The sequence below is a fragment of the Tenebrio molitor genome, chromosome 1 (genome assembly GCF_963966145.1).
Source record: "Tenebrio molitor chromosome 1, icTenMoli1.1, whole genome shotgun sequence".
NCBI classification, from domain to species: Eukaryota; Metazoa; Arthropoda; class Insecta; order Coleoptera; family Tenebrionidae; genus Tenebrio; species Tenebrio molitor.
Genome location: NC_091046.1, coordinates 40,787,393 through 40,799,712, shown reverse-complemented (window position 1 = coordinate 40,799,712; position 12,320 = coordinate 40,787,393). Strand labels below are relative to the sequence as shown.

The 12,320-nt window shown below is 37.0% G+C and overlaps 1 protein-coding gene across 4 annotated transcripts in view; it reads left to right on the top strand.

Moving 5' to 3' along the window:
* Window positions 1-12,320, top strand: part of LOC138129536 (phosphatidylinositol-binding clathrin assembly protein LAP-like) — a 28,072-nt gene that overhangs the window by 3,722 nt on the left and 12,030 nt on the right. The window lies entirely within an intron of this gene.

Sequence of the window (12,320 nt, the reverse complement as noted above, 5' to 3'; positions counted from 1 at the left end):
AACCTACACCATGTTGGTTTTAAAAATGGGGATAGGAGCCATGAAATTGATAAATGGAGCGCTGATATTCGAATTTTTCATCGTTCCTGCATAATGGAGAGTTTTGAGAAGAAAAAAACATGAATAATTCTTTGTAATAAATATTCAACGTTTTTTCGAATACCCCATACAGACTCGCACTTTTATGCCCTTTGTTGCGAAATAATTCTTGACGTAATAAATAGAGAACAGTGAAATACTTGGTTGAGTGTTTGTTATCTATACGCGGAAAGGTGGAAACATCCAGGTGTATAAAGTTCTACACGATTCCGGTATTTTGAATTTTAACGTAGTTTTATATAAAATGTCGTTTATTTTGAAAAGGAAATTGAAAATTAAATTAATCGAGACTTCTATGAATAAGCATATCTGAGCGTCAGTATCTGCATACTAATATCTACTGTTACGAACGTAATGATTCATGGGTAAAGCAGAAAAGACGTACACGCAGAAAAAAATGAATTTGTTTTAAAACTGGACAAGACATCGAGAAATGAATTTTTCAATAACAAATTTCATAAATAAAATCCAGAATTTCACAAGAAATATTTGTCATTCAAGACTAGAACGTTTTCGTAGAGAGAACATGGATTTTTCAACGAGGAAAGAAAACCGACCGGGGGTGGTAAATGATTATATGATTATTTATGCGGACACAAAAAGAAGGTTTATAAATAGTAATGGAAAAATCAATGGACTAGCACAATATAACATGAACCAGGAGCTTTTTATTTTCGGATACAGTGCTGAACACAGAAACAGGGATTCAAAGGGCAAGAATGCCGAGATAAGAATTTATTGCATCTGGCAAATAGGTACAGCTGGAAAAGTATATCTACGAGAATACCGGGAACGTATTGAATATATTCTTTGAATTCTTTATAAAATCGTTGTGTATTGTTGCAGTTTTATCAGCCGGATTTGAAGTATTACATACATATTTCAAAACTGTTTTAGTTAATTGCCGATAACGTATCGAATCCAAAAATTCTAAATAAACAATCAACGTTAACTCGAAACGAAATGATTACAGAAGTAGGTTAAAAATACAAAATCGTGGAAAATGTTGAATTTTTAGAAGTGTGATCAAGTGAGACTTGATCGTTGTTACAAAATGCTTTAGCAATTGCCGATTTAATGGTATCAAAAAGGGTCTCTAAGCAATTTCGGAACGACTAAATGTAATCTTTTCCGCAAGAAGGTGGTGTTAAGACAATTCTAGGATAGTTATGATTTTTTTTGGAATCGTCGGAATGGAAACAGTTCTACAGACGAAGATTGTAGCAGAGGGGATGTTGATTGGAAAGGAAAAGATGTACCTATTTAGAGGTGTTGGATTTTCTCATGGGCTATGAGTCATATCTGCGCCAACGAGGAATATCGGTCTCAAGTAGACGCTACAAATCGACCGGAAAACATCGTCATTCGTTACGTTAGTTGCATCTCGTAGACGTTTCTAAGAGGCCGATTTCAAGTTGACTTGCGACGGTGGTACTTGTTGTCATGGTAATAGCGCAAGAGAGAAAGATAACGCATATTGGTAATTAATGTGTACGACAAAGAGAGCTACACATTTGCGCTGCACCACCTATTTGCTACCATGACTTAAAATGGGGCCCTAAGAGTCTAGTGTTCCTTCCTCCACGTGTTACCCCGTCGCTAAAGTAGTTGACATTTTCATTTAGATTCAGTCGCTTCGTGAAGGGACATTAGATGGGGATGTGCAGCAACGCTATTTCGTTCGACCGTTCTATGGTTGGACCAGGCCCATTTATTCGTAAATAAGAGTGGTTGCTATTGGTTGGGTATTTGAACCGCGCAAGTTTCCCCCACAAAATGTCCCTTCAGTCGCAAACAGAACTCTACAGACTTTTCACTGGTTTATCGCTCCGCCTTCGCGCAGATATTTCCAAGGTCACAGCCCATGAGAGAATCCAACACCTCTACCTTCATTGGGGGGATAGGTATTATGAAAATATTCCTAAAGACACAAATAAGGATATGCAAGGATTTAAACATTTAAAAGGAAAATTGTTTCTGGAGAGATGATGAGCCTCAGAATTTTTGTTGGATGTGGAATTTTTATTTTATTTAAAAAAAATATAAACAATGGTGTGGAAGCAAAATTATTATCGTAAGTATTTGACAGCATGTATTGCGATTTTTTGGGAAACTAGGTCGAAAAACCATGTTCAAATTGTAGGGCCAACTATTTTCATCATCATTAGTGCAACCTGCCATTGCAGTTTATTTTCCCCGTTTATAAAATATGATCTTTTACCAGTGCTGTTGGACTGTACTAAGAGAGATAGCGATGGTGAAAATATGAGAAGTACTCGTAAAAGAAAAGAAAATCAGCTGTGTAAGTCTTCTTTAATTTAAAATACTGCTGAAAACTAGTCTTTCGCTAATTTAATTACATAATACAAAAATAATAAAAAAAAAGTTCTATATTGTTCAAGAATCAAGGATAAAATTTCATTTCTCATTGTCAAAACAGTGGGTGATCTGAGCAGTTGTTTTATTTTTTATCACTTTGATAACATTGATGGACACATCATATTTTGTGTAAATTGCTGTAGCCTGGTGTAATTGAGGAGGGGAAAGCATTAATAATATTGGTCAATATTGAAGATTGATTAGATGAATTTTTTTATTATGATTCAGATGATAATCAGATGGTTCCACTAAAGTTTGACAAGTGACTAACACTGGGAGTGTTTTCGAAGTCTGAAATGTTTTCAAGGACTAATATACAGAAATGCTGTACCTACCACATTCTACCAATCAATAGTTTTACCTGACTTGTCAATACGATACGACATATTCTTCCCTTTGAATCTAAAGGGTGAAGACAAACGAATCCGAAAGTGGCACGTATCGTCCACTAACTGTCAAAATTTTGCTTTATGAGTAAACATTTATTTTACATAATTGAGTCGACCGGGCTGGAAACTCGTAAACCCCCCGTAAGCTCCAATTTGCGCGGTAATCCGTTTTCGACAGAAATTATGCAAATTAACAAAGTTTCATAAAATTCGCGAAACAAAATGCCGGGGCGGTTTTTATCCCGACGAATTGAAATACTAATTTCATTTTCGAAGTATTTTTATCGCTTAAAATAATTCTCTCGCTGAAGATTAGTCCGAAATTAGTATGGACGGGAACAAAATTTCGCATTGAAATTCCATATCGGCCACGTTCGCGTGATCCGGGGGTGGGAAATTTATTCTGACGCACGTGTGCTCCGGAAACACCCTCCTCGCAATGCAACTCGCGGAAGTGTGGCTTGGATACAAACATTGAAAAAATACATTTTGCACGATAAAAGGTTTGCGTGTCAGGGCGGCTGGCGCGACTCGACGTCTTTACCAACGAGGTTTGCCCACTCCTGGTGGGAATGGAGTGTCGGGTAATTTATTTTCCGGCGGAATCCCAGTCGGAAAAGCCGACGAGAAGTTATGAATTTTGATTCATCCCAATTCTCGGACGGGCGAGTCGTTCGTATTTTCCTCGAGTAAATATTTAGTTTGATATTCTTATCGTGCCATCGAGCGTCGTAAAAAATTCATATGGAATTGAACATCGATACATGTCAGTGGAACGGTTCAAGTTGGCCGTTGTACACATTTTCTTCAGAGGAGGGGCCGGTGTAATTAATGAATGTGTTGGTACAAAAACCGTTTCCTATTCACTTTGCTAATTAAGGGAAACTGATACCGATCGTCGCAAAAAAGACATGAGCCAACTCTCTACTCTTGGTCTCGATCCGAAGGCGATTAATTAAGACGAAGCCATTTTCTGCATTTATTATTAGACGATACCCCCACAAAGAATCCACGTATTAAGGTGGAGAAATTAGAGTAACTAAAATATAGAAATTTGTACTGCAGCTCGATGCGTCGAATGGATCTCGAAGAAGATGTATAGCGTAAACAGGAGAAACCTACTGAATATTTATCCTAGAAGTGTTGAGATCAAAGCAAATATGGTTATGACTCTTGAAGGACTTTCAAGCATGTCGCTGCAAAGAACTCATCAGTGATGATTTTATACAAGAAACGTGAGGATGAATAGTGAGTCAGGAGGTTGTCTTGAGGAGGAGCTCTATGTTCCCAGGGCCTTGAAATGTGCGAATTTAGAAAAAATGTCAGAAGTGTTTCAATTGCAGTGGAGTGTTTATTAGATCTAGGAGTTCAAAATGCCACTGGCAAGCTGGAACGTACAGTTCCAAAAGTGTTTCAATTATGTGTAATAAAACCTAGAAATAGAAGTATGGAGAGACTAGGGGATCAAAATAGTTTGCAAAAGATACATTACGGTTAAATGGCACACCCAGATCTTCAAACAGTCGTCAGATTATTTTAGTGGAATTTTGTTAAGTAAACAGTCAAAGATTTGAACATTTTGTTTGATAAAAACTGTAACTACGCCGCTGCGTCATTTTTCAATATTACAATAATTTTACAAAGTTGGGCTAGTCTTCTGTGGAAATGACCCCAAATGGAATCTGAGTCCGGAGGAATTTCAGATGATATTTTTTTAACAGACGAAAATACCACGGCAAAGTCCTATTTATTTTCTATCTTTATGATATGGCTTAAACAAATGCGTTAATCGGACAAATCAAAGTAGTTCAACTGCGTCCTGCGGTGATTGCGTCTATTAAATGATGTTGACTTTTGATTATTTCAAACAATCCAGTTAGAAACAACATAACTTTTATATGATTCACCACAGCATTATGTATTGTACAATAAATGTTTACTTTGTTTTCTTTTTTGAAAATGAAACGAAATATAAAAAGTGAATGCATATTTTCTTAAAGTAAGTGCAGGAATGCAGTCAAATCTGGATGTTAGTCAATTTGTTTATTATTAATAAAGCGTTATCGAGTACTTATTCTTAGTAGTGTAGGATACTGTGTAATGATTAATGAATCTTTTCTCCAACCGTCTTAAAGAGGTTACTTTTAGTACCGTTTTCTGTCAATAAAGTTGATGTTTTTGTAACTATACAAAAAAAAATTACGTGTTACTAAGGCAACACTTTTACCTCCTAGGATTAAAAAGTATTTTTAGGCATTTGGCATTTCGTTGATTTGAAGAAAACAACTAAAAAACAAAAAGAATTTGTGAAAAATCCTCTGAATTGGTGCCAAAAAACAATATTTTTGCAAGAAAACAATAACCAGCCTCCAACCTGAAAAATCACAACTGTACCAAGACGGCGCCTTGTTGGCTTTATTAATTAGCGAAATAAGTTCAAACATTATATTAGAAAGAGTTAGAAATATTGCGTTTGTTTTACTGTGCCCCTTGTTTCACTGAGCCCCACCTTACCCTACCTATGAGTTTCGTGCTTTTCATGATATGGGTTCTTTACTTGGTCGGATTAAAAGTGGCTTTTTTTGACTTGCAATTACTGCAGTAGCTCGGCTACGCTTCGCCTCACTATGTTTTAATCCTAATAACACAATCGACTATTTTTTAAACTGACAATAAGTAAAGACAGAATTATTAACCTCAAAAAAACTTTTTGTTGAATACTGTAAAAGAAATCATATTTATGTGGCTCATTTTTTAAATGAAATTACCTTTCATCAGTAGGTTACTTATATGTATTCTGCAAAATTAGGACGGGACAACGAAAAAATGTTCTTCGGACCGATGAAAACAAAGTTCAAAAGTTTGGTTAAAATAGGAGGAAAGAACCAAGCGATCGTTGATTGTGCTATATGTACCTGTAGAGAACTCTGGAGTTCTTTTTTTGAGGCTGGAGTGAAAGATATTGTCAGAGTAAAAGGAAAAGTGAGAAAGCTTTGAAAACAACGCAGTTCCTTCAAGATTAAGATCAGAGTTCGGTTGTGGTAAAAATGTCGCATCTATGCAGGATAAAGACCAGAAGCATTTTTCAGAGCTGTGCAAGAATTGCATGTTTGGTTAAACAATTACGTTACGTATTAAGAACTATAAAGTGACAACCCTGGGATTTTAGATTTATCTCTGATTGTATTGTTACGGGATGAAATCCATAGAACTGGAGAAAAATGCTCAACGTCTGTAGAAACTATCTGGGACAAAATTTGTAAACGAATATGTAATTGAAACATTAATTTATAAGAATAAAATACAATTAAAAATTTAGTATGGTATGTATAGGGCATTCATTTTAAATGTTGGGTAAATTTGTAAACTCAAAACACCATAAATTACGAAAGCGGCAAATTTTCATTGTATCGGTACCTTAAAGTAGGAATCCCTCTGTTCATATAAAACTGGTACCACGTCGTACTTTCACCATCTTATCGACGAGCAAAAGAAAGAGACGTTAAAATATCCACAAGTAAAAAAAAATTAAAACACATTTTGTGATCAGTGATCAAAAAAATGTAAAGAGATTATTGATTTTAAATAACGTATTTGACAAATAAGATTACTAAATAAAGAAATAAGAGTAATTAGCATCCATTACATGTATCTTTTAAAGTAAGTAAGAAATAAATAATAAAATACGTAAACAAATAAAAAAATAATCGTTATCTGAATCAAATTCACTAGATGATTCACCAGTATTGGCAACAAATATTAATGGTTCCACTTGGTCTTCTAAAAGTTGATCTGGATCCCACCATTCTTTAATTTTGAACCCGAATATATTGAACACAGTTTTAGATTCACTGAGTTTCGGACAAGTGTCAAAGCAGGCAAAACCCAACATTTAAAATGAATGCTCTATAGTAGGAAACGATATTTGGAACGACTTATGCAGGTTTTTATAACGTACTAATAATTTTAAGAGGGTTGGAATGGTTGGGACAACCCGTGGCTGTCGGCCGTCATAAATTACGCAAATTAGTGAAGGTTCAGAAATGGACCGTATTTAAACATTTCTTACTGCGGTCCAGTTTGATAACCCTCCACACAGTTGATTTTGGAGTTTTAGTCACTTCTGCAGTTTTTTTTTTCAAGGGCTGTGGTTCACCATCGGTTTTTAATTTGTTGTCTATGCCCGAAATAAACTTTTTCACTTCATACGACAAATTTTTTTATTTAGGGGTAATTAGAAGTCCTAGATAGAGATATTTTTATATTTGGTGGCGGAAACAAAAGACTGAGAAATGTCACAAAAATGTATTGTCAGTGTCAAATATCTCATAAACGCCGTGAAAAGGAATGTCTAGGTAGATTTAAATTTTCGCTAAATTGATTGAAGAAATAAATTTTAAGGAAACCAATTTTTGTCAGTGGTTCAAAAGGAAAAGTTATTCTCATAAAATCAAACGTATTACAAATTATGTCTCTAGTTCGACGATAAATAACTCTCTTATTGCCAATTTGCTGCATTTCTGCCTAAATCACGAACGTCTTTGAGAAATTTGACACTGACAATACAAATTTGTGACATTTCTCAGTCTTTTGTTTCCGCCACCAAATATGAAAATATCTCTAGATACCTAGAAAGGCCCGGAAAATCTAATATGTAATCCATTATAACATCGCAAAGAGCACCGTGTAGAGGATAAAACAAACAATATTAAACAATATTATGGTGCTCTAAAATATCAGCGACATTTATGTTGTCAAACTTACCTAACCTATATAAAAATATGACGTCCAAATTTCAAAAAGGCATCTTCACATGTAGAAAATACTGTAATAAATCGACTTCTTGATTTTTGAGATGTACTCGATAATTTAGAAATTAACTGTACATCTTTACGGACAAGCCATAAACCATTGTAATGGGAATCGGCTTATTTTATAATGGGTTCCAAATATCGTTTCCTACTACAGGGTGAGCAACAATAACTGTTTCAGTTGGCAATAAAAAAAATTACATGAAATTTTCAAGACTGAATTGTACCTACATATTTCGGTTTGTTTTATGGACACTATTGACAGCTGGTATTTGTATTATTTTATTAATAAAATGGTTTTCTCGTTGGAACATGACATAAAAGTCACCAAAAGTCACCAGAATTGATTGCCAACTCAACCAGTAATTGTTGTTCACACGGTACATACTCTATACTTAAATTATATTAAAAGGTTTTGCAATCTAAAGAAATTCTTGTTGTCCTAAGTTGAACACGTTTTTAAAACTTTCAATGGTCTGATCTGGATTTAATAATTGTAAACCGCGTATCTTGTTTTTTAATCTTGAATTGTAAGGCTGGCTGGTTTCTTGATAACTTACTTTACTTCTGAGACCTCAAAAAAATATTGTTTGTTGTGCAAAATTATCTTATTCTAAACATTGTTTCTCCACAATATACCTCATTTGTGAACCAAAAGAATCAATCCCTTTTTCCCTACACTTCTAGATTGATTAACTTGTCTTAAATCCTTACACACGCATGTATATCCAGATTTGTCACTTGTTATGACATTATAATCTGCTGTAGAATTAGGTACCTTTCTTGGCACCATTCGAGACATCGTTGCATCGAGCATCTGTTAAATCGTGGGAAATCCACAACAAATTTTCCTGAGGTGCAAACTACATATTATTAATAGCAACGTCGTAGATCCCTCTTGCAATGCCATAAATTACTCGGAGATTGGTCTTCTTTCGCGTATAAATCGTGACTAAGTGAAAGCCTCTCGAATTTAAATTCCATTTCATTCTTCCAGTTGTAAACAGTTCTTTCAGAAGACGCTGATTACCAAAACCGAAACGAAGACTTTCGATACATTGTTTCGATGTGAGAGAACTTTTAAATTACATACATATAATAAATCCCAGGTTTGAATAGTACTTTCGTTCAATGCAATACCTATTTTGAATTCATAATAATTGAGAATGTATGTTAGAAGAAGCGTCCGTTCCGTAGTCTGTTTTGTTCCATAGATGCGGTCGATGTACCTATTAGTTTGTAAACAGTTTTATTGCAACCTGTGTAAATGTTATTTTATTTGCCCACACTTTTATGGGGGGTAATGTATGCGAAACCCAAGAGGTCAGTATTCTCCGAATACTCGCTGCATCTAACGTAATCGTTTTGGCAAAAAATAAGCAAACCAGATTGAGATTTATGCGGAGACGCGACGACTCATTTATCTCGTTAATTCTGAATTCAGGATGATTTTCGGTGTCGCCGTTGTAATTCGCTTCCTCGTGTGATGCAAATGTCGTACGTAATTCGCGTTTTGTGGTCAAGTTCCATTTGTTTCGGCGAACATCCATGGCCTAGTTGCGATGATTAAATGCGACCTTAAAACGAGCGTCGCGCTTTTGACCGTAAAACATCTCTGCCCGTCCACGTGTGAAAAATTTCGAACCGTCGAAAGGGAAGTCGATCCGATAAATAATTCAACGCCAGCACCCGTTCAACCTAGTTGCGGCACAAGGAAGATCAAACACATAATTAGTTGCGTAAGACGAGCGTTCGTTTTAATTTTACGAAAACCACTCTCGCCACCGACTTTTACCTTTCCACGGTTGCATACAATGGTGTGTATTGGGAACACATTCTATTTCCATTTCGAATTGTGTCCTGCCACGCGATACTCACGCCTCTCCAGCACCACCAATTAATCCCCATCAACGTTCATTTAATTAAACCGATAGCGCGGTTTCGGATTTGGATCTGGTAGCGCGAAACGCGCGATTTCGGAAGCGCCAGATGTGGCAAAAATCGTCGACAAGACATTTTTGCCCGCATGCAATATGGGACAATTAGAAATCATTTCGTAATCAATTACGTAACGTCTTGTAAAAACATGGTGTGTTGTTGTGCTCGAATGTACTCGGTTTGTTCTTTATCGTTATGAAACGAGTTATATAGAATATCGGTGTTAAGTTGTTGGTCAACGACAACTTTCATCGCGATCCAGATTCACTGGCATCGGACACGTCCTCCGGAGCAAAGTTTTGCCAAACGGAGTGCTCTTCTGTCTACCGAGAGAGTGAAACCTTGAAGGTTCAAATACCCACCTCCGCGAACGGTAGAACTTAAAGAGAGAATATTTTTCAGAAAGGTTAACAACACACCAGAACGTGTAGGTCAACAAGTTGACTAAGCGTTGATTATTAGAGTTGACAAGCAGACATTGCGCACCTCAACCAGAATCATTCTTATCGATGGAAAGTGTAGAAGCGTAAATTACAAACGCCCACTTGTCTGATTTCACTGTTTCAAAAATCGCCTCCCTCCCCCCCATCTAGATATGTACTCCAAATATTTGTCTGTTGACTTGCGGTTTATGGCGGTTTTACTGCGCCCCCAATTGCCCACCGAGTTGAATTTGTCCAGGAGAATTTGAAGATCTTTTGCGCCTCTTGGCCGTTTCCATTGGTCGACGAAGGATGGCTTTTGGGGGAGTATTCCGGTCCACATGATACCGAAATTATCTCTTGGTCGCTATCAGCGCAATGCAGGCTTGTTTGTTTTAATATTTATCTTGTTTTTTAACAGCGTCTGGTTGCTGCGCTGCATACATGTGGTTTTTATTTGTCGATAAATTTCGGCCATAACTCTGATCCGGCAATTCGAAAAGCGTTGAACAGAGGTGAAACCGAATTATCGCAATTGGCGGTGTCGAAAGAAAGCTACTCCAATCGCGATTAATTGGAGTAATGGAATCGATTTCGATTTATGGTAATGACACAGAAACACGTCACAGGCTTGTGCACACACGCAGAAAACGTCCACTCTTCAGCTCGGTGCAAGGACAATGTTGCGAAATGACTTGTCGATAAAAATCTCGTTGCGACAACCTCTCCCTCGTCGTTGCCGAGGAAAGAAACGCGAGAAACGATGAATCCGCACTTGGTATTTTAAGTGAGGAGGGTTACGAGAATTCCACAGGTTATTAAATTTAATTGAAAAATATGGCGGATTGCCGGGAAGGAATATTGTAATGAGAATTTCGCAGATGCGGTGTTGGGATCTGAGGTGAATTTTTACGAAGCTTTTGGGCCGACTGAAAGTATTGCGGAAAAGCGACATCTTTTCGGAGTTTTTGTGGTAATTAACAGAAGACTGGAAAGATTGTGTCAAAATGCCTTGAAGTTCTGAATAATTAACGAGACTCATTCGCAGAGTTGATAAAACGTGGGAAAAAGACATACACCTGCAGTACAAAAAATTATTCGTTCGAATGTTGTTTCCGACGAGTTTTTGTTGTTCATTTTCGATTGAGAAAAATGGCGATCGGGTTGGGCCGTCGAAAAAAAGGAGTTTCTATTTTAGAAAACGAGAAAGTTTTTTTTTCCGGCACGTGTGATAAACAGCATCGTTTTGCAGGATTGCTGCGAAGTTTATCAGTTTGTAACACCTGTGGTCCGCACAATCGATCACTCCAACGCTTCGGAGATACATGATCGGTGTTTGGTCGTTGAACGGGAGTTTGGGAAAGTTGAGCAAATACGATTTTGACTGAGACTGAGTGTCGGACTGGCACAGCAAACAATATTAACTTATCCGTTAATTTAGATATAATTACGATGATGGATGGCTGGCAGATTGACTAGCTCCAGGCGAGAAATTTGATCACACTAATCAGCACAGCTTGATCTGACCCATTCGTGAACTTTGAAAGAGTAGAGGTATTTTAAGGTCGTGTTTGTGACTGTTGTTGTGCCCAGAGTTTTGCTTGAAGAGTCTCGTGATGATTTTTGTTGGTTCGAAATGTGATCTTCAGGTGGTCAATTGGCACCGTTTCGGTTTTACTTTTGCCACTTCATGTGTTGTCACTCCGGCTGATAAGAGATAACATTGCGTAAAAGGTCGATCGTGTAACATTTTGCAAGCAATGAACCTGTGATAAGCGCCAGCGACACTTATTGACGCGGCTTTGATTCATTCAAAATGAATTCCACCGTTTGAATTTTTTGTTAATTAAAATTCTTTCGCTCCGCCAGGACAAGGGGTTGTGTCATCGACTCCTCGATTATTTTTCAAAGGTGTACGAACCTTCGACTCTATGGACGTTGAGCGAGTCGGTAATTGGCCATAAAGTGTGTCCAGCTGAGGTACTCCCCGAGATTTGATTGCATTTTAGAAGGTTTATTTGTAGTTTGTTCACCCAAGCGTGAAACTGATATTTTCTATTCAACGTCAAATTATGCAAAGTCTCATCATTGTGGGCGTTTCTAATCTTCTGTTTCTCTAATTAACCGAAGGCTCGGAATACTCCATCAGTTGCGCCACAATATGAGAATCTTCATTATTTTCCGGACGATTTTGTTGTCGGCGGAGGAATTTTGAAAAACGTTGCGTGTTTCGGACACCTTTGTTTTTGCCGACACTTGATTATCTCTCCTCCGATACCATT